The 23,525-nt window shown below is 43.4% G+C and overlaps 1 protein-coding gene across 3 annotated transcripts in view; it reads left to right on the forward strand.

Annotated features, from left to right (window-relative positions):
* The window catches only part of hivep2a (HIVEP zinc finger 2a), a 140,330-nt gene that overhangs the window by 55,961 nt on the left and 60,844 nt on the right, over nt 1-23,525 (forward strand). For all 3 annotated transcript variants that reach the window (XM_039781208.1, XM_039781206.1, XM_039781205.1), the window contains one exon: nt 11,152-11,206. The gene's annotated coding sequence lies outside the window, so the exon portion shown is untranslated. The remainder of the gene's footprint in view (nt 1-11,151; nt 11,207-23,525) is intronic.

Consider the following 23,525-nt stretch of genomic DNA (forward strand, 5'->3'; position numbering starts at 1 on the left):
TTAGTTTAAGCACTCCTTATGTACATTTAAAGACTAATGTGAGACCTACTAGCAGCAACGCTATCTTTAAATAGACCGGCTTTGATATGAGCTCTATTGTGGGACATTTCAAGCGCTCTTGGGGGGCCCCCTCTGGTAGCCACGGGGCCCCTAAGCAGCCGCTTAGTTCGCTTATGGGTCGGGCCGGCTCGGCCTATCTGCTTTTATTTTAGCTGTCGCTCGGTCCAGTTTGTCTGGCAGCTGTTTCTCGCTGGGGGAAACCCTCTGCTGTACACGAAGTGAAATGTTGACTATTTGAAATGAACAAACTGGGTATACCTCACGATACGATACACCACCATGTGTCAAACTCAAGGCCCGCGGGCCAAATCTGGGCCCCTGGCAGATTTTGATCCGGCCCGCATATCAATTTAGGTTCATAACACATTTTGGCCCAACTACTTTTTGTTTCTTTATTTAATAATAATAATAATAATAATAATAATAATAATAATAATAATTTAGGGGGGGGGGGGTACGGTGCCTTGCTCAAGGGCACCTGGCAGTGCCCAGGAGGTGAACAGGCATCTCTCCAGCTACCAATCCACACTGTACTTTGGTCCGTACTGGGACCTGAACCAGCGAGCCTCCGGTTCCGAACACAAGTCCCTACGGACTGAGCTACTGCCACCCCTTTATCTGTAGTTTTTACCACTTTTGCCGACGCTTTTGGCGCTTTTTTTCAGCATTTTTGCCACTTTTTCAGATGTTTTTGTCACTTTTTTTAAAAGTTTTTTTCCCAATGTCGCTTTTTTCTTTGATGGCGAAGTTAGTTTTTTTGGGGCTTGATGTTGACCAAGCTGTAATTTTTCGATTAAATAAAAGCATGTCAATAAAATGTACACGTCTGGCCCTTGATGAGATTCTTTTTTTTCCAGCGTGGCCCTCTGGGAAGTTGAGTTTGACACCCCTGCGATAGACGGCTCGCGGTACCGATAGTCAATATTTTGCCGGACGATCCTAGAATGATATACATCACAATATCGCTCTAACCAAATACAAACTGGAAGGGTCAAGTGCAGGTTTTCTCTCTTTATTCACTGCATGTCCCAACTGTTAGAAAACCGCACAATTCCACAGCACAAGTTTTTCAGTCTGTTCAGTCTCTTTAATTAAAATAACAGAACTACAGAGCAACCCTGGGTCCAGACTTTGGACTTAAAAGTGGCCGGGCCATCTGTTATTTCCCTCAACTTGCTGTCCGCCTCTTCCTCTTCGGCTAGTTAACTCACGTCCAAGTTCCCCTCGTTCATGTGTCGAGCGCCACCTCGAGGAGCCATGAAGTAGTGATGCTGCATGGGATCCCAACGACATATCGTTGGTCACTGTCGTCGTAGTCGTGGTGTGGACTCCGCCCTCTTGACTTAGAAAGCTTTTTCTAAACGATATTTTTATAGTTACTGTTCTTGGTGTGGACACCCTTTGCTCGGTTTTCTTTAGGAAAAAGCAGACTGCAGGAGCAAAGAACACATCATACCGAGACCAGACTGAATGGACAATATAACAAGTACACTAACACTACGAAAGAAAGTGAATTTAATGGTTTTAAGTTACTTCTTCACTTTATTTCTGTTTCTGTCATTCCTTCTTGAACATCTATCTGTCTGTCTTATATTTGTGCTTCTTCTGTGTGTGTGTGTGTGTGTGTGTGTGTGTGTGTGTGTGTGTGTGTGTGTGTGTGTGTGTCTCAACGACAAAACTCATGTTACCGAACACAATCCAGCTTCCGCTTAGTATCCTTAACACACACACACACACACACACACACACACACACACACACACACACACACACACACACACACACACACACATGCTCAAGCAGGACAGGTGGCTGTATCACCTTGTCATCCAGTTTCAAGACACACTCCACATTCATATCTCTCTCTCTATGTCTCTCTCTCTCTCTCTGTCTCTCTCTCTGTCTCTCTCTCTCTCTGCAGGTATAAGCCCCTTATACCTTCTGTGCTGCAAACGCTGCCAGGACCACACACACACACACACACACACACACACACACACACACACACACACACACACACACACACACACACACACACACACACACACACACACACACACACACACACAGCAGGTAGTGGCAGCATATCATAGCCTCTGGTCGCCTGGCAAACAGAGCTTCGTGATGGAGGGATGATAGGAGAGGGAGGGATGGACAGATGGAGGCAGACAGGGAAAAAATGCTAGAGGATAGAAGTGAGGAGGGATACAGATGGATGCAGGAATGGAGGGATGTTGAGGGAATGATGGAGAAAAGGATGGACTTTTGACTTTTGATGTCATTTTTTGAAACATCTCATTTATAAAAACACCATTACAGCAAAATGAGAACCGACGTATACAATTAAAATCAACCCAGCTTAATGAAGGGGTGAGCGGAACAGAGAGCCTGATGGAGGAAGAGATGAGGGATGTCGAAGGACAGATGGAGGGAGGGATAGAAGAGGAGATGTAGAAGGTACTGTATGATGGAGTGGGGAAGTGTTCGGGGGGAGAGAAGAGGTGACAGGAGGAGCTACAGAGGCATGGAGGGATGTTGAGGCGTGAAAGAGAGAGAGAGATATGAGTGATAAAGCAGAAAAGGGATGAAGGGAGCGACAGAAGCTGAAATACAGGGATGATGAAGTGATGGGGGGGAAGAGCAACAGAGAACCAGGGATGATAAAACAATGTAGGAGTGAGGGGGGAAAAGACGGAAGGATGAATGATAGAAAAAAGGGTGAGAAGGAGAAAGAATGACGCGTGATGGAGAGAGAAAAGAGGACGAGTGGTGTAAAGGAGCTGTTGCTTATTGCAGTAACATATTTTCTGTTGCTCCTTTTTTCTTCCCCCTCTCCTCTCCTCTCCTCTTCTGATGCTTTCTACATCCTCCTCCTTTTTCCTGTCGTCTTTCTCTCGTGGTCATCCCTCCTGCATCCACCCTTGTCCTCACTTCAGTGTCAAACCAGGGGAAAGAGAGAGAGAGAGAGAGAGAGAGAGAGAGAGAGAGAGAGTATCATTTCTGTCCTCTCCTCTCCAATAATCTCTTTTCTCCTCGTCCCATTAGCATTCTGCGTCCTCATTTCACCATAATCTGAATTTGACTCTAGCTGTGTCACACATTTGCAGCTACATGTTGAAAGAATCGCACTCCTGACTGCTCAGTAAAGGCCGAGCAGAACTGACCCCCCCCGCCCCCCCACCGCCCCCCCCCCCCACCCACACATCGCCAACACGAAAGAGAAAGGATAAAGACGCCCGGTGCTGTGAAGACATGGAAACTCAGAAGAGTTAACTGTTTTCTCTCTGCCAAACTTTTCTCTCTTTCTCTGTCTCTCCATCGTTCCCAGAGGTGTACAAGTTAGTGTGTGTGTGTGTGTGTGTGTGTGTGTGTGTGTGTGTGTGTGTGTGTGTGTGTGTGTGTGTGTGTGTGTGTGTGTGTGTGTGTGTGTGTGTGGGGTTGGAATGTGGAGGCTCGTAAGTCACCTCTGATTTTCCACTCCCGCTGGGACACATCCCATTATCAGTTTTATATGAAAGTAGGAAATTCCTCTGCGGTCTGAGTGTGTGTGTGTGTGTGTGTGTGTGTGTGTGTGTGTGTGTGTGTGTGTTTTTTTTTTTTTTGGGGAGTACGGGGAGTCGGGGTGTCTGGCTCCATAATGAGCAGCTTAACAGTGGAATATAAACTAGGCATTTTCCTTCCCCTTTCCTTCTCTCTACATGCAGTACTTCAGTCAGTCCTAAATTACTGCAATATGCCCATATTCAAGTTAAAAGTCGATTTGAATCATCCATTATTTGTGGATGTTTTAGACGCCTGATTGATTGGTTGATCGATACGAAGATCAACGAATGGTTTTATGTTCAAAATGTAGGCCTAAAAGTAATATTAATTTAGGTCTCTACGCTGATAGGAGTTTAGATACAGCCACTGGTGGTTGACTGATTGGCATTCTCAATTGTAAAATCTTAAAGAAAGTATTGGAAAGTTTGGTCGAACTGGTTAGATGTTTATGAAGTCTTTTTGATTGGATATTCAGGTAGTTAGTTTTGATGGATGGCTGATTGTTATGTTTTCATAAATTTGTGGGTTAATGGTTCTCCACAGTATGGCTATGGTTTGTTGAGTTGGATGGCTGAATGACTGATGACTGGCTGATGTTCGGGTGGATGGGTTAGTTAGTTTGTTGTTTGGTTACATATACGAAGAATATTCGTGATTGTTCGATAGTAACTGAATATGTTTATTGGCATGATTTGAAGGTCTTGTAAAGAATAGTTGTATGCATTTCTTGGCGGGTGGATGGCTGTTTGTTTGTTGGCTCAACCTTTTCGTGCTCTGAATCTATTGGGAACTTAAATTCCCTAGTTGGGATGTCTCAAAACATAACTGCTTTACTGAATAGATGGTTGCAATTGTGGCATATTTTGGAGATGATTGAATGTGTTGGCAAGGTGTTTGATGGGTTGGTAGACTGAAAGACTGATGGGTTTGTACAATGAGTGATATGAATGGTAAACGTTAGGATACTCTAAATGGTGGGTCTTTGGTTATGAATTGAGTGATTGATTGGATATATACCAAAGTTCCCGCTCAATTTCAAAGTGAGGTTGTCTGTAAACGTTGTGTTTCAGTACCCCCTGCTCATCATTTGATTGGTTAAACTGAGGAATTATTTATAATTATTTATAATTAATTATTTAATTATTAATATATTACCATTGCAATGATCTGCCTTGCACTGTACTCATAATCAAATCCTTAAATCTCAGTCTATTGACCGATATTGCACTATTCCTTCCCTCTCTTTTGTATATTTTTTGTAAAATTGAATTTTATTGTCATACTGTATACAATTTATAATATATTCTTACCGTCATCTCTGTTTTTATTCTTAATAATGTTAATTGTTGTACTTTGAGAGCAAAGATTAGTCATTCTCCTTGTTTGTCTAAGCAAACCTGGCCAATAAAGCTGATTCTGATTCTGATTCTGAATAATTCTGTCAGTGGATGAGCACAGCTTCTAAAAAAATCCTCTAACATTTGCACGATACATGCACGAGTTGTTTAGCTAGTTGATAGGGCGGTTGTTTTGAAAGTGTGTCGAAAAGTTATTAGATGTATAAGGCGATCAGACGTTGCTGCTTTGGATTGCTTGTCATAGGGTAGACAGTTGATCGGTTGTCTGCGCGGTTGCCTGGTTGGTTGATTGTTTTAATATTCTAAAACTGAAACACAGCTGGAAAGAATAGGGTGATGAGAAGCAGGACTGGGACACAAACAGAAATACAAGTAGTCCGTGGCCGTAGGAGACGGCTTCACTGAAGGATAGAGGAGGGAAAAAAGGGAATAGGGAAGAGATGAGAATAGAAACTAACCGAACCCAGAGGCCATTTTACTTCCCAGTCTGCACTGAACGGAAAATCAACAGAGGAATATTCCACACCTCTTTGTTTCTCCTTTGCCCTCTCTTGTCTCGTCTCTGCCTTGATCTTTCCATCTTCCAGTTTAGAGAGAAGGTAGGAAAAGAAGTTAAAGGGGGAAGGATGCGATTAGCGCGATTTGATCCTTTCAGAAAGTTTTTTTTTTTACATTATTTTATTGGGGAGCAAATTGTGCAGACTATCAGGAATGACTGAAGCTTTTGATCTGCCAGCCTACAGTGGTTAACAGATTCCAAAATCCACTTGCTTCCTTCGCATTTTGGCATCCGAATATGCTACTTAGAACAGAGTCAAACTCCAAATGATGGTTGGTTACCCGCCAAAACTGGGTCCAGTAGACAGGCCCACCAGTCGCAGCCACAGGTTGCCAGAGTTTGGCCGCTGGCTTGGTGGTAGTTTCCCACCCTGCAGCCATGTATTCCAGATGTTGTGGATTTGAATCCAACTTGTGACCTTGTTCCATGTCATCCCCTCTCTCTTTGCCGAGTTTTTCCTTTCATCGGTTTGTCCTCATTCTTTCCACACTCTCTCAACAAACAGAAGTACTGCATTTAAAAACTATTTGTCACCGTGATTAATTACATTCACTTCTGCATGTTTATGGATGTTGAATTGGAATAAGGTCCAAAGTATAGACTTTGTGGACAAACTGGATGTTTGGTGGTTCAAATTCCCCCCACTGAGAAATGCTTTTAAGGCCACTGCTGTTGAGATGCCGTTGAGCAAGGTCTTAAAACAGCCTTGAAGCGACAGTTTAGTGGCCAACAGCACTTCGGTTACAACCACTCTGTCTCTGTTGCCCTGTGCGAGCTTTTTGTCAATTTATCAGAAGCTTTAAGTAGCCAGGGACTGGCTCTAGTGGCTGTAATTCTGCACCAAGGCTGAATTTCGGGAAAGAGCCTTCAGATACAGTATTAGGGGACCACTAAGGTCTATATAAAAGAGACTTCAGATACAGTATTAGGGGACCACTAAGGTCTATATAAAAGAGACTTCAGATACAGTATTAGGGGACCACTAAGGCCTATATAAAAGAGACTTCAGATACAGTATTAAGGGGACCACTAAGGCCTATATAAAAGAGACTTCAGATACAGTATTAAGGGACCACTAAGGTCTATATAAAAGAGACTTCAGATACAGTATTAGGGGACCACTAAGCATTATAAAAAGAGACTTCAGATACAGTATTAGGGGACCACTAAGGTCTATAATAAAGAGACTTCAGATACAGTATTAGGGACCACTAAGGTCTATATAAAAGAGACTTCAGATACAGTATTAGGGGACCACTAAGGTCTATATAAAAGAGACTTCAGATACAGTATTAGGGGACCACTAAGGTCTATATAAAAGAGACTTCAGATACAGTATTAGGGGACCACTAAGGCCTATATAAAAGAGACTTCAGATACAGTATTAGGGGACCACTAAGGCCTATATAAAAGCATCCAAAAAGCAGCATGTCATAGGACCTTTAAAATGCTTAAACCAGATTTTTCTCGCTGACTCTATCTAATATCTTCAGATTGCTTTAGTGCATGAAAGTTGCTGCAACAGTTGAAAATCAACAGGGAGGAGGTGAAAATCTTTCCTTCACTCGGTGATCATCCGAAGAAAAACACACACAGAACTGCGTGCAAAATGTAAGCAGTTTGTAGAAAAGCAATAATTAATGGGCTTTCCCTTTTAAGCCTGTGGTGTCACGTAACTTACATCAGCTTCATTAGACTCCCTTAAGTGTGTTTAGCTTCCCACTAATGATCTTAACCTGATTAAGGCTACTGTAAAGTGCTGACTACTGATATTAAACCACGCTTTCTTCTTCTGCCTTCATCCAATTATCGTCTTTGTCCTTATGCGATGAGGATTATGTGTGCTTTAAGTTTTTGTGTTTTACATATTTTGTGTGTCAGAGGTCGGGTAGGGGTGCTGGTTACTCATTTGTGTCAGTCTGGAAAACGAATGACTGAATGACCCGCTGTTGCAGTAGCTGTGGTATTATAATCAATAACCAGACCTGATCAATTTCACGTCAGCTCCTTTGAGTCATGGGATCAGCATAACGGGATTATGGGTAAAACATGCTGAGGAGCTGCTCTGTAGATTAAATGTGATCATGTTGTTAGACAATGAAAAAGACTAAACACAGCTGGATGGCTTCATTTTCCTCTTTGGAAAAGCTCCATTCAGACGGATGGAAACATATAACTCAACCTCGCCGGTGTGTGTGTGTGTGTGTGTGTGTGTGTGTGTGTGTGTGTGTGTGTGTGTGTGTCTGTACAGTGTCTGTGTGCGGTGTATGTGTGTGCGGTGTATGTGTGTGAGGTGTATGTGTGTGCGGTGTATGTGTGTGAGGTGTATGTGTGTGAGGTGTATGTGTGTGCGGTGTATGTGTGTGCGGTGTATGTGTGTGAGGTGTGTGTGTGTGGGGTGTATGTGTGTGAGGTGTATGTGTGTGAGGGTGTATGTGTGTGGCGGTGTTATGTGTGTGGTGTATGTGTGTGGGGTGTATGTGTGTGCGGTGTATGTGTGTGGGGTGTATGTGTGTGCGGTGTATGTGTGTGCGGTGTATGTGTGTGCGGTGTATGTGTGTGAGGTGTATGTGTGTGAGGTGTATGTGTGTGAGGTGTATGTGTGTGAGGTGTATGTGTGTGAGGTGTATGTGTGTGAGGTGTATGTGTGTGAGGTGTATGTGTGTGAGGTGTATGTGTGTGAGGTGTATGTGTGTGAGGTGTATGTGTGTGAGGTGTATGTGTGTGAGGTGTATGTGTGTGAGGTGTATGTGTGTGAGGTGTATGTGTGTGAGGTGTATGTGTGTGAGGTGTATGTGTGTGAGGTGTATGTGTGTGCGGTGTATGTGTGTGAGGTGTATGTGTGTGCGGTGTATGTGTGTGAGGTGTATGTGTGTGAGGTGTATGTGTGTGAGGTGTATGTGTGTGTGTGTGTATGTGTGTGAGGTGTATGTGTGTGCGAGTGTATGTGTAGCGGTGTATGTGTGTGGGTGTATGTGTGGTGTATGTGTGTGTAGGTGTATGTGTTAATGGTGTATGTGTGTAGAGGTGTATGTGTGTGCAGTGTATGTGTGTGAGGTGTATGTGTGTGTGTAGGGTGTATGTGTGTAGAAGTGTATGTGTGGGGGTTGTATGTGTGTGTGAGGTGTATGTGTGTGCGGTGTATGTGTGTAGCGGTGTATGTGTGTGAGGTGTATGTGTGCGGTGTATGTGTGGTGGTGTATGTGTGTGGGTGTATGTGTGTGAGGTGTATTTTTTGTTGTGGGGTTTTGTGGTGTTGTGTGTGGTATGTGTTGGTGTATGTGTGTGAGGTTATGTGGTGTTGTGTGTGATGTTGTATGGTATTTGTGTTGTGTTATATGTGTGTGAGGTGTATGTGTGTAGGTGTATGTGTGTGGGGTGTATGTGTATGTGTTGTGTGTGTGAGGTGTATGTGTGTGAGGTGTATGTGTGTGAGGTGTATGTTGTAGGTGTATGTGTGTGGTTATGTGAGGTGTATGTGTGAGGGTGTATGTGTGTGCGGTGTATGTGTATGGGTGTATGTATGTGTGTGCGGTGTATGTGTGTCGGTGTATGTGTGTGGCGGTGTATGTGTGTAGGTGTATGTGTGTGTGGTGTATGTGTGGTGTTTTGTGAGGTGTATGTGTGTGCGGTGTATGTGTGTGCGGTGTATGTGTGTGAGGTGTATGTGTGTGCGGTGTATGTGTGTGCGGTGTATGTGTGTGCGGTGTATGTGTGTGAGGTGTATGTGTGTGCGGTGTATGTGTGTGAGGTGTATGTGTGTGAGGTGTATGTGTGTGCGGTGTATGTGTGTGCGGTGTATGTGTGTGCGGTGTATGTGTGTGAGGTGTATGTGTGTGAGGTGTATGTGTGTGAGGTGTATGTGTGTGAGGTGTATGTGTGTGCGGTGTGTGTGTGCGGTGTATGTGTGTGAGGTGTATGTGTGTTTTGACAGACATGAAAAAGAAAAACAGTGTCACATTTTTCCCTGCCTTCGTGTGACAGACCGGAGCAAGAGAACGACTTGGAAAAATCTGATCTCAAAACAGCTTTCCCACTGTGTGTGTGTGTGTGTGTGTGTGTGTGTGTGTGTGTGTGTGTGTGTGTGTTCTTGTTTAACTATTTGTGGGGTCCCATAACCGGGAGTCCAGTATACTTGTGGGGTCCCGACAGCTTCGAGGGGCCAAAATGCTGGACCCCACAAGTTTAAAGAGCTGTTTGAAGGTTAAGACTAGTGTCACAAACCTGTGTGTGTGTGTGTGTGTGTGTGTGTGTGTTTGTGCCTGCGTGCGTGTGTGTGTGTATCCGCCACATTATAAACCATGTGGCAAAGAGACGACAAATTAGATGAACTTGGCTGTGAGATTTCTCTCTCTCTTTTATCTCCCCCCTCTTCGCCCTCTCTCTTTCTCTCTTTTACTCCCCCTTCTGCCCCCCACTCCTCTTCTTCTTGCTCTGTTGCATTTACAACTTTCTAGTCTTTCTCCCCCCTGTCTTTTCTTTCCTTCCTACCTTAGCTTCTCCCTCTCTCTCTCTCTCTCTCTCTCTCTCTCTCTCTCTCTCTCCCCCTTCTGCTTCCTCTCTCTTTTCTGTTTCTCCCTCTCTGTGTCCTCTCTTTCTTTCCCCCCTTTCTCCCCAGTTGTCTTGCTCTCCCTTCCTCTCTCTCTGCCTGTTTTCTTTCACTCTGTTTTGTTTGCCCTCTTTTATCTCCCATTTTTTCTCTCTCTCATTATTTCTTTCCTCCTCTCTTTTCCTCCCCCCTCTTTTTCTCTCATTTTTTCTCTCTCTCATTATTTCTTTCCTCTTCTCTTTTCCTCCCCCCTCTTTTTCTCTCATTTATTCCTGCTAAAGAAGTTGTTTAGTGTGCGTGCGTGTGCGTGTGTGTGTGTGTGTGTGTGTGTGTGTGTGTGTGTGTATGTGTGTGTGTGTGTGTGTGTGTGTGTGTGTGTGTGTGTGTGTGTGTGTGTGTGTGTGTATGTGTGTGTGTGTGTGTGTGTGTGTGTGTGTCTGTGTGTGTGTGTGTGTGTGTGTGAGTGATAATAAAAAGGGAGGGAGGAGTTTCGGCTTCACAGCTCCGGTGAACACTTCCTCCGCCACATCCTGTTTATTTCCTGTTGCGATAGTGACCGGACTCCCTCAGAAATGCACACACACACACACACACACACACACACACACACACACACACACACACACACACACACACACACACACACACACACAGAGAAAAAACCCCCTTGGATACACACAACCATGCATACACACCATGAAACCACTTGCATATACACAGATACTGTATATCTGCACTGAAACACATATTTAACGTTGTAACATATTGATTCCTCCCACAGTTTTAAGATTGTATATAACTAATATGTTATTGTTTGTCATTAAAGCTACATGATGTTTTCACGGAGTAAAATATTCAAACTTGTTTTTTTATGGCTGCGCTCTTATCAAAAGAACACTATTCTCCATGTCCTTTTGCGTCATTTCATGCACACTTCCTCCAAATTCAGTTATTTTCTGAACTGTGCGATATCCTTGACACCGAAGATGTGAATGAAAGTTGGCCCGCATGGCTGTAGAGTCTGTAGATGTTAAAGTCATGAACTCGCACTCACGATCGTTCTCTCGTGTGTTTTCCTACAGGATGGCCACGCGAGGAAACTCTCTGAAACCGAACTGAGCACGCACAGACAAACAGGTACGCTGACACTTAACCACATTCAAGATACTTTTCCTCAGTGATGTGACTCCTCGGACAGAGGTTGTTACAGGACAGCGGACGCCACAGCATGAGTTGTGTAACGCTGATTTTGTGGGTGTGATGAAGGGGCCGTCCACACGGAGACGCATGTCTTTGCATTGTCTTTGCATTGTCTTTGCATCGTCTTTGCATCGTTTTTGCATCGTTTTTGCATCGTTTTTGCTTCGTTTTTGCATCGTTTTGTTCCGATCGCCCAAACGAATCCTGTAAACACTGCCTGAAGACGCACTTTTTTGAAACCTGGTCCCAGGAGCGGAAAAAATTCAAAAACGCCACCCTCGCGGCTCGGTTTGGACGGCGAAGCCGCACACTTGCGTAACGATGATGTCATCGCCACACCCCTCGACCTCTAGCCTTCGAGCTCTTACCCCGCGACGGCGTCTCACGACAACGGCAACACCCACGTGAACATGCATCCGTCCTAATGGCTACAACCACACGGCACTGTAGCATCGAAGGTGGCATACAGCCAGCTAGCTAGCTAGCTTGTGTTTGGTTTCTTCTTCTACTGTCTGTTTGTATACAGCGCGCAAGCATGCTCCGCCTCTTCTTCGCCGTTTTTGGTGAATTTCTGTAGCAGAAACAGCGCCACCTACAGGCCTGGCATATGAAGCAAGGGGGGCAAGCTTCGCTTGAGAACTCGAACCTCCTATGGCGGCATTTTGATGCTAGCTAGCTCTCACCTCCCGTTAGCATCCCATTGACTCCCATTCATTTTGGCGTCACTTTGACAGCGAATAACTTTACATCTGAAGCGTTTAAAGACTCTATTTGTCCGTTGTTTATTTCTAAAGAAACACGACAATGTATAAAAGGCTCCATTACCCTGTACCTCACGTTATGGCTCCGTAGCAGACGTTTTTATAACAATAGGATAACGATTGGGTCATAACCACGAGACTTACTGTCGCACAGTAGAGGAATTACCGTATAGTACAGGAGAAGCTCGCAGGCAGTTTGGACTTCCATTATCTGTTTAGGTTTAATGACTAATGTTAACTAGCATGTTAGTGATCAGTAATTAGCCTGTGCCTATGTTATCTCCTTACATATACCTACGCTCTCCGTCTCTGTAAGATTGGGAATGATTGAGATTTCTCTGGGGGTACGTGTGGACGTGGCCGAAGTGTGTGCGCTTCATAAACACCAGAGTGAAACAGAGCGGTGTGTTTCGGGCCAAGAATGTTCTGCAAAAGCTCAGTTTCCATCCACTTATCAAAGTCTTTGTACACGTAACCTGAACGTTCACATGTGAAGGGGGATTCAGGGCTGTCTCCTTAACCTCTGGATGCTCTCCATACAGCTTGGAGTATTTTCCACTCGGTGCATTTAAACTTTGTTCCAAAGCAACATAAATCCACTTTAAAGAAAGGTTCCCCCGATAAGAAACATTAAACAGAGACTCATGACTTATTCTACCGATATGTAAACATCTGTACACAGTGAGATCAGTGGTGCAGTGCACGCTTGTTTTTTTTTGGGGTCGTGTTTGTTTTGCCAACCATCATCCATCCTAAAGTTTCGGATTTCCAGCTTTAATTTGAGAGTGTTTACAGTTCAGAAACTATTCTCCTTGTCACACCGATTCTTCAGGTATCAAGGGACAGGACGTAAGTGGAGACAAGTTAGGACAAACTTAAAGTGGAGTCGTTATTTCGGGGTGAAAGTTACGTTTTTACAAGAAAGTTAACAAAGGTATTCCCCCTTATTATGGAGCATCGCCAGCTGGTTTCTGTGCTGAGGCATCCCAAAAAAAAAAAAGAATTCCTTCAATCTAAATAGTTACGACAGCAGGAGAAGACCGAATTTCAATGTGACCACAACTATAAATGGAACAAGAAGTCTACTGTAAAACACACACACACACACACGCACACACACACACACACACACACACACACACACACACACACACACACACACACACACACACACACACACACATTCCAGCGAGCTAAATTACCATTAGTCGGAGTTGCTGGGATGATTTGGGTTTGACACAGACACTGTGGTTGGCAGACCAAAAAAAGAAAGCATCTGAGAAAGCCATAAACGAATATGTTACCTGCCCTAACAAGCGCTTACACACACACACACACACACACACACACACACACACACACACACACACACACACACACACACACACACACACACACAGTATAATATAAGCATCACTCAGGGATTACAAAGGCCGTAGGAGTGTGCGCGATCTGAAATACACAAAAAAAAAAAAACGATATTGTGAAAGAACAAATCTGTACATCATAAAATGTTGCAATGAGAAGATGTTTTTCGAGCTCTCCGGGGAAGTCAGAGCGAGGCTACGGCGACGGCTCAGATAGCTTTGTGATCACACACACACGCACACACGCACGTGCACACTGACACACTCGCAGGACTTGCTGACTTTATCAGCAGCCTGCTGTGTGCCAAGGTTATGAAATAAATTGCGTGTGCGCCTATCAACACAATTCTTTTTTTGCTTCTTTGCCTCCATTCAAGCCGAGACACGACTTGAGGAAAGATAAAAATAGAACCTTGCTGACCTCTTCTCCCCCCTCTCTCTCTCTCTCTCTCTCTCTGTCTGGCCATCTCTATTCTCTCACCCCCTTCTCTCTCTCTCTCTCTCTCTCTCTCTCTCTCTCTCTCTCTCTCTCTCTCTCTCTCTCTCTTTCTCCAATCTGATATTGATGCAGCTGTCTTGCTCCAGTTGGGTAACGCTCGCGCTCTAACACAGGCAAAGGGCTGTTCGGGGTCGAGGACTTTTTTACTCTCCCCTGTGGGAAATGTGGCTTTCATCAACACAATACATTCTCACAAAAAAAAAAAAACTAAACACAGAGTAACATAGGATCAGATGCAACAATAGGCCGAGCAGTTTGGTGCAGTTTGGTTGCAAATATGCGGTGCCGAGTGCAGAGTAAACTCCCAACATGTCAAACTTTTTGAACTGGCTCGAGTTACGGGTCGCCACAGTATTTGGACGAAGCTAAACGGAAAAATGAAATCCAGGGGTAAATGCACCCACGCTCTGGTTCACTGACAGCGAGGGAGGATCCAGATGCCCCTGACAACCTCCAGAGGCGGTAAGAGAGGCATTTTTTTTAAAATTTTTTTGGCTGCCCTGATATCATCCCAAGCATAAATCCAGTTTGTTTTCGCAGCCCCATGCACGGCAACGACGTAAATGGAAATACATGTTCGCATGCAGACGTAGCGAGGACAAGCACGCGAGGCGAAACACAGGTGGCAAACAGCTGCGATGGTAACTTTAAACTCGCTGCGAGTATTGGAAATATTATCTCGTATAAAAAAAACAACAACAAAAAATCCAGCGTATTGTTGTGGATGGAGAACAAGCGAGCGTCTGCTGTCAATTAAGGTCTGAGCAAACTTGCCAGCAATGACAAGAAGTGTATAAAACTACTCTCCTCTCAGCTGTCTAATGCCTGGCCCATTATAAAAGATTTTTCAAATCCTAACCGATGATGGAAATGGGAGAGACCCCACACATATAACGACAGGTAATAATAGATTTAATAGTTTTGTTCCTATAATGTGTGGAGAGAGAGAGAGAGAGAGAGAGAGAGAGAGAGAGAGAGAGAGAGAGAGAGAGAGAGAGAGAGAGAGAGAGAGAATGATTTGGCCAAAAGAGCACACCAGATATACTGATACAACAGATTCCAATAAAGGCCCTGGTCACCCACACAGGTGATTTCAGTTATTCTAGCTGATCAGACCTCAGGTTAAAGGTGGGCCGGAGCTGATGCTGCGTTCCAGGCATCTCGTAACCTTCTCCCTGTGAAAGCGCCCTGGAACGGCGGTCAAACCCCTAACTTACTCCCCGTGAACTCGTACCAGATGGTTGTACTCCCAGTTACAGTTTCTGACGTCACACACACACATAAACAGCAATGGCGACCCCTGTTGATGCTGTACATAGACATGATAGGCAACGTAAAGTAATTCCGCACATTGTTATGAAAAAATACACATATGATTGTGTACTACTACAGGTTATGTTTATTAAATGAAGCCCAAAATATGTTGCCGACTAGAAATCTAGAATTCGCTAGTATCAGCTAGCGCTAGCTAACGTCAACGGTAGGTAGCCACTAGCTAACGCTAATGCTAGCCAGAAGGGTTTGTCGTGACTTTGCCTGGAACACTTCCAGGTCGTGAGTTGTGACTTGAAGTCGTAATTTACGGACTAAAAATTGTGTCTGGAACGCAGCATTATGCTCATTAGTTCTGTTAGTGCTGTACAGACGCCGGTGATTAACGGTGAGAAATAGAAATAAATAGACATAAATAGGCAACGTAAAGTAATTTCGCACATTGTAATCAAAGCAATACACATATGATTGTGTGCTACTACAGGTTATGTTTAGTAAATGAAGCCCCAAAATATGCCGCCGACTAGAAATCGCTAGTATCAGCTAGCGGCTAGCTGACGTCAACGTTAGGTAGCCGCTAGCTAACGCTAGCTAGAAGGGTTTGTCGTGACTTTGCCTGGAACGCTACCAAGTAGTGAGTCGTAACTTACAGGCTAAAAATTGTGTCTCGAACGCAACAATAGATGGGAATTTATTACGTCACAAATTTCATCTACCAATAAGAATGATAAAGATGTGTCCTGCCCCGACAGGTGCAGCAGAGCTAACTGGAGGCTCACGAAGATGTCAGTCAATCAGTTTGTACACACCAACAGAGTCCTGGGCAGAGGTCTAATCAGCCAGAAGTTTAGGGGTCCTTCCTCAAGAAAATGTGATGGTTTTCAATAAAAAAAACAATATGGAATTTGACATAAATTTGGACCGTTATCACCATATCTGTGTCTAAAACTATGGAAAAGCTAGAGCAGATAATGCATAAACAAATACTCAAAAAGCTTAAAGACAAAACTTGTTAAAGAAGTCCAACACAGTACAGTATCATCATTAGATCTGAGAAAACTCTTTTAGTTAGTTTGAGGCTTTTTTCAACTGTTCTGGCGCTGTTTTTTGCCGCATTTCACATCCATTCGGCTTAGGAGCTGCCAAAAAATGGCTTGGTTAGCGCTCGTTAGCGCTGCTCCGCGTCTCCCCCAAGCTCTCCCTCCCTTGGTGGTCCGCTGATCAGCGCTATAAGCTCCGTATATATGAGCGCTGCTCTCCCACAGAAGCCCGACCCGGGTACAGCAAGACTAGACCGCATCCTCGGTGTAATCCACTCACACTCGTAAATATTCGACATTTAATATTCACGATTTTAAATCGGTTGCGGACAGGATGGACTTCCGAGGAGAAAAAACACTCTTTACCTCCATTGTTGGGAGGGTGGAATCGGGCCCAAAGATTATTATAGTGTGTTATCATGAGACGACTTTTCGGAGAGAAAGAAACACAACCCATGTACCCTGCTTCCTTAAAGTCTTTTTAAAGGATGGAAATACGAGCAGGTCAGTCAAAGACATTATAATGTCAACATTCAACACACGGCTCCTGTGTGCCAGTGCCGTAAAAACTAGATCAGGTTCATTATGACGCAGACGCGCATGTTGCTGAACTGGTCGGACCAGTTTCTTAGATGTGAGCTACAAACAAGTGTGGGGCGCCTTAATTAGACGAGGAAAGAACCATGTGCAAGGGTCAGCGCGGTACAGCGACCTCGTTGTACTCGATTAACCCTCTTTCAGAGATATAGAACCCACTAGGAGTATGTGAAGGGAAATTGTGCATGTGATGATATATCTGGTTTACAGCAAAGCAGACTTTATCGTAACCTAACGGTTGGCCAATCAGACATGATGTAATTGAGCAACTTCCCTATTCTGGGGTAGTGATGAGGAGTACTTTGTGAGTTTGTGTTCAGTTTGTGATTCAAGCGCCAGTGCTTTGGATATTGGTGTCCTTTCGGAGTTCTTCAGGAGGAGCCGGCAAACATTTCAGGTCAGGACTTTCTGAAAACAATTCGATTTAGGAGGATTAACTTTGACCCCTGGATATCAACCCAAACGTTCCGCTATCAAGCCATTTTGCTGAATCATTACTTGAGAGGATCGTCCATTATTTCACAATACAAAATGCTCTTATAATTAGCAATGCGACTTTCAGCTCTGGATCGTCTTGTGGTCATCGTGTACCTGACCCAGAGTCACGATACAGGGTCTGCCCATAATGAGAGCCTCAACTCTGGAGCTCTGCATGGTTTCTGCATCAACATGTAATAATAGTAATTTCATACCACTAATATTAATGGCTTGGGGTTTTGCACAACAGCAGAAAATTAAGTTTTTGAACAGGCGTTTCACTTTTTCCATTAGGTAATGGACAAATCTGCAAATGCAGATGCTTTTTATTCTCGCACAGCGTGCACAAATGTGAGCGTATTTCAGTCTGCGAGTGATTTTCTGGTCCTCACCTCTTTAAAGGACTGTTTGAAGTCTTAGGGTTAAGGATTGATCTAGGTTAGGGGTTAAGGTTAGGGTAACGGTTGAGGTCTGGTATGTAGTTGTGATGGTGAAGGTTAGGCTTGTCAACGAGGGTCCTCGCAAGTACAGAAAGTGCACAGTGTTCATGTGAGACAAGACTATACAGCTGTGCAAGACCGCATGTCTTTGTTATTTTATTTTGCCCACTTTGTGTGGTTTCATTTAGAAATTCTTTAAAAGAAGATGACTTCAAAAACGAAGTACCTCTACGTTTCATTTACAAATTCTTGAATAGTAGATGAAAAAATGAATTACTTTTTAGGTATTATTTTGAAATTCTTTAAAAGTAGATGAAAAATTGAAGTACCTTTTTAGGTTTTTATTTTGAAATTCTTTAACAGTAGATGAAAAAATGAACCCAGTTAAATTGAAACATCCATCATTGGCACGACTGTCACTGTTGTGTTGCCAAAGCAATAAAATACATACACAACCTGGAACTCGTGTGTGTGTGTGTGTGTGTGTGTGTGTATTTCCCATCAGCCCTGGTGATTTTCACCCAACCCTTTCCCAGAATCCACCACTGACTCACTTGAAACAAATTGAGTCAGCTGTTTGACTTAAAAACTTACGAAGACAAAAGAAAAGTAATCATTGTCTTAAAATGAACTGTACTGTACTGTACTGTACGGCCTCACCTGTTAAGGTATTTGCAACCTGCAGAACTGGGAAGACCGGTTTCTTAACCGCACGTACATTGGCATAGAATCAAAAGGCGTTAGAGAAGCAGCTTAACCCTCCTGTTGTTCTCGGGTCAAATTTGACCCATTTTCAAAAAGTGGGTTTCTTTCAACCAAATTGTCAAAAAAAACAATGTGGATGGTTCCGTACAACGCTCTTCACAAGTTGAATTAATGATCAGTTCACTACTTTCATTGAATTTGGGTGTTTTATTCAATTTTATAGCATGTAAAGAAAAACTGATAATAGAACGTTAAAAAACGTAGGAAAAAATGTCAAAAAAGCACAGAAAAAAGTGGCAAAAACATCGGAAAAGTGACACATATGTCAGGAAAATCTTCAAATCGGCAGGAAAAGTGGTAAAAAAATTTGGAAAAAAAAGTAACAAAAACATCGGTAAAAGTGACAAAAAACGTCAGGAAAATCTTCCAGTTCGTCAGGAAAAGTGACAAAAGCATGGGAAAAGCTTAAAAGAAAAAACGTAAAAAAAGCGGCGAAAAAAATACTGACAGAAACTTCGAAAAAAAAGTGACAAATATGTCGTGGAAAGTCTTCAAAAACGGCAGGAAAAGTGGCAAAAAATTCAAAAAGAAAGTGACAAAAACTTCGGGGGAAAAAAGTGACAAAAACATCGTAAAAGTGACAAAAGCATGGGAAAAGAAAAAAACGTCAAAAGAGCGGCGAAAAATACTGACAGAAACTTCGGAGAAAAAAAGTGACAAATATGTCGGGGGAAATCTTCAAAAACTGAAGGAAAAGTGGCAAAAATTTCAAAAAGAAAATGACAAAAACTTCGGGGAAAAAAAGTGACAAAAAAATCGTAAAAGTGACAAAAGCATGGGAAAAGCTTAAAAGAAAAAACGTAAAAAAGCGCCGAAAAATACTGACAGAAACTTCGGAGAAAAAAAGTGACAAATATGTCGGGGAAATCTTCAAAAACTGAAGGAAAAGTGGCAAAAATTCAAAAAGAAAGTGACAAAAACTCCGGGGGAAAAAAGTGACAAAAATATCGTAAAAGTGACAAAAGCATGGGAAAAGCTTAAAAGAAAAAACGTAAAAAAAGCGCCGAAAAATACTGACAGAAACTTCGGGAAAAAAGTGACAAATATGTCGGGAAAATCTTCAAAAACGGCAGGAAAAGTGGCAAAAAATTCTAAAAGAAAGTGACAAAAACTTCGGGGGAAAAAAGTGACAAAAACATCGGTAAAGTGACAAAAGCATGGGAAAAGCTTAACAGAAAAAACGTAAAAAAAGCGCCGAAAAATACTGACAGAAACTTCGGAGAAAAAAAGTGACAAATATGTCGGGGAAATCTTCAATAACGGCAGGAAAAGTGGCAAAAATTTCAAAAAGAAAATAACAAAAACTTCGGGGAAAAAAAGTGACAAATATGTCGGGGAAATCTTCAAAAACTGAATGAAAAGTGGCAAAAATTTAAAAAAAAGTGACAAAAACATCGTAAAAGTGACAAAAGCATGGGAAAAGAAAAAAAATGTCAAAAAAGCGGCGAAAAATACTGACAGAAACTTCGAAAAAAATTACAAAAGTGTCGAAGTGGTTTTTTTTTACACTTTGACCCAGAAAAAGAAAAAGTTGCACGTTGGACGGGGGAGGACTCCACAAGGGTTAAGGGCTCCTCGGTGACAAACAACATACCCTCAACGGCAGGGGCGGATCTAGAAAAATATTTATGGGGTGGCGAGAGGGGGGCAGGAATTTTTGAGGGGTGGCAACATATGTCAGACGTATGTATACTGAATTTAATCACAGTTTGATGAGAAATAGTATGTACCCACTACAAAAGGGCACAGGCTGCCATTTACAAACTCATACAGACAAACTTAATCTCATGCAATCAATGACTTTTTGACTGACTGTAGTCAGACATTGGAGATTTGCGCTCGTGAATGGTCAAATTGGCCATAACTTTTAATTCGTTGCTGCCAACTGGGGTGGCAGCAGGGGTGGCAAGGCTTTCTTTTAGGGTGGCATTTGCCACCCTATGCCACCCCGGTAGATCCGTCCCTGCTCAACGGTTTGGTGAAGCTGCTGCCACGTGTGAGAGGGCGGTGGAAGGTTACAGACGAGGCTCCTCGGGGTTAAAGTTATCGGGGGGAACTAAAAGGATGTGATGACGTCCGAACGGGCGGGATGCCACCTGTCACAGGAAGCAGCTGGCAGTATCCCCCGACCAGCTGGATTAGTGGCTCTCGCTCGGTCCTCTTTAATATGTTTACAGAGGGACCACATCACTCGCACGTGTGGGAAAATCCCAAATGTTTCCCATGCAGTCAGCACGTGGACCGCTCCACATGGGATTGGTACGGTCCATCGCTTGGCTTTGATGCATTTTCAGGAAATGATGACGACTTATTCTGTGATGCCGTGGTGAGATGTGGTGTAACCTGTCCAGTGAAATGTCTAAAAGTATTTGGGTATTTTCTAAAGACGAGTTTGGGAGTTTTTTCTTTGTTGTTTCTTTCTTCTGAAGATAAGTTTGGTTGCGTGGGCCAGCTGAGCTCGGAAGCATTTCTAATCTTAAAGTGAGATTGGCTGTATTTTCTGTAAAAAAAAAAAAATGTCTGGCAGTGGTTTGGTATTTTACGGTCTGAACCCCCCCTCTCCCACGGCACTCAAACGCAGCCTCGCTGTGGAGTTACAGTACACTCTTCTCCTGGTTGTAGCAGTGTGTTGTCTACAAACTCTTTTGGGGACTCAAATACCCAGAATTCCATGGTGGTGACAGTGAGGCGCGTTAGCTGAGCGATTACATCAGATGCATGAGGTTTTTAGGAGTGAATGAGGAGGAACGAGGGAGGAGAGAAGAAGTGTCTTCCCTTCATCTGGTGTCAAGAGGTCGCCATCAGACTCCACCCCCGCTCGTGTGTGTGTGTGTGTGTGTGTGTGTGTGTGTGTGTGTGTGTGTGTGTGTGTGTGTGTGTGTGTGTGTGTGTGTGTGTTAGTCACAGCATGTGGTTCCCATCTGGTTCCACCCAATCCCTCAACAGTGAGTTCATGCTGACCTATTTCCCTCATCTTCTTTTTCTCATTCCTTCCTTCATTCCGTTATTGCTTCTTTCGTTATTTATTTATTTTTTTCATCCCAAACGCATCACTCTCTCTATCTATCTCCCACTTATTCCCGGCGTCTCTCAGTCTTCATCTCTCTCTTTTCTCTCCACGCACCCATTTTCTCCATCCATCCATCCTTCCATCCATCCATCCTTTACTTTCATCAGGGCAACACAACACCCTGACCTCATCCTTACGCTGATGACACCGTGATGTCAACACCAAAACCTTCCTGAGCTAGATACCACGCGCGTGTCGTCATGCGTTTCCTGTCGCTAAAGATAACCATCGACACGTAATTTAATTAGAAGTCTTAAAATCCCATTTGTCCTATACTTAAGGGTAAATCTATGAATGGGAGTGAGATCATTTCATTCGTTTCCGTGAGATTCTTTGAATCAGGAGCCAATTTACACGCCCTGCGTTTCATTTTCTTCATAGTCACATGCAGCAACCTGCCTGTATCTTCCCCCTTTTTCTGTGCTAAGATCCTCACAGTTGTTGCCAGAGAATTCCTGACACAAGTGAGCAGAATTGGAAACAAGTGGAATGACCTCACTCTGTTGGCAGAAGGTTTTCACTCGCCTGAAGGCTGAAGCAACGGTTCAAGGCTCATCGGAACCAAATTGCTGCAGCAAATTATTGAGGTTGGTGTTTTGTGAACTTCCCAACTTCCCGATGAGGACATAAATCGTCCAGACGTTGGCAGCAGATCGTGATACTTGAGCATGCACTGTGTTCCGGGATGCGTAGCTTAATGCTAACACGTTAGCATATGCTACATGAGTGACATCAAGTGTCCAGTAGTATGTCTTTAGTGGGAAAGTGAGACGTTTCCGCAGCCCCAGCTCTAAATCTGTCTGCATGACATAAAGGAAAATGGGAATTTTTCACAAGGTCTTGGTTACATAGTTTTGGCTGTTATGAATGTCATGTTGTTAGGATTTTACTCCCTGAAATCTGCAGGCAGTATCCCCCGAGGGGAAATGAAATAGACGGGATTGATTGGAAGTCAAAGATAGAACTTTATTTGCCAAAACCGTCCCTTGTGATCCAGGACACTTGTATGTGTGTGTGTGACACACACTGATTTATAAGCAGTACGTGATTATGTTGGACATCGTGGATGCGCTCACTTGGCTCCATTCCCAGGCTGAATTAAATGAGCTCAGGGTTTGTTAACATCCTGTGTTATCACCTGATCGCTCGCGTTGCTCTATCCTACTGGACTCTGCCCTATCCATGTCACTCAGCAGAGCTGTTTTAAAGCGTTTGGGGCAAGTCCAAGTCTGAAGTCACTTGAGAGAAGGCCAAGTCAAGTTACAGGTCTACATACTGTCCAGGGTTTGTCAGATCAGATCGGTGTTGGGTTGTTTTGATAAGGGAGCTCCAGTTTTTATAAATCATGTTTTTTTTTTTTTTATTGGCATTCAAATGACTGTCAATCAGTGTTGGTTTACTCGTTTTTATAATGTCTTTTATCTGTTTTTACAAATGAACTCAAACTGCAAATAGTTTTTAAGGTCGACATAGCATCAGTCTTAATAGTGTTCTTTCTGCAGAGCTGAATCAGAACAGGTCAAGTCTCCCAGTCGTCAAGTTCCCAGCCCTCGTTTGAAGGACTTAGTCCCAGTCTCAAATCTACAGCTCTCAGTGTACGCAGTTCATTATTGAGTTCTCATTACAAATGGTGGACGGAGCTACAAAAACAGGACCTGAGAAAACAAACTTTATTCGAACACAACACCTTTACTCTATCCTGCATGTCTCGCTCGGTCAAATTAACAAACTGTAGCCCACCTTCCAGTCGATACAACGTTCACAGTGGCAGATATATACGACGCAACACCACATGTAGGTGACATCTAACATATGCTCCAAAAGAAAGCCGACAAACTTTTACAACATTGTGTTTTGGGGCTGAAATAGATGTAATAGTCTCACATTGCCAGCTCTCTCTCCACAGCTCCACAGAGTCTCTGGGTTGTTTGCCTGGGCAGTTAGAGAGGAAATGCCGTAAACATATAC

The sequence above is a fragment of the Perca fluviatilis genome, chromosome 18 (genome assembly GCF_010015445.1).
Source record: "Perca fluviatilis chromosome 18, GENO_Pfluv_1.0, whole genome shotgun sequence".
Lineage (NCBI taxonomy): Eukaryota > Metazoa > Chordata > Actinopteri > Perciformes > Percidae > Perca > Perca fluviatilis.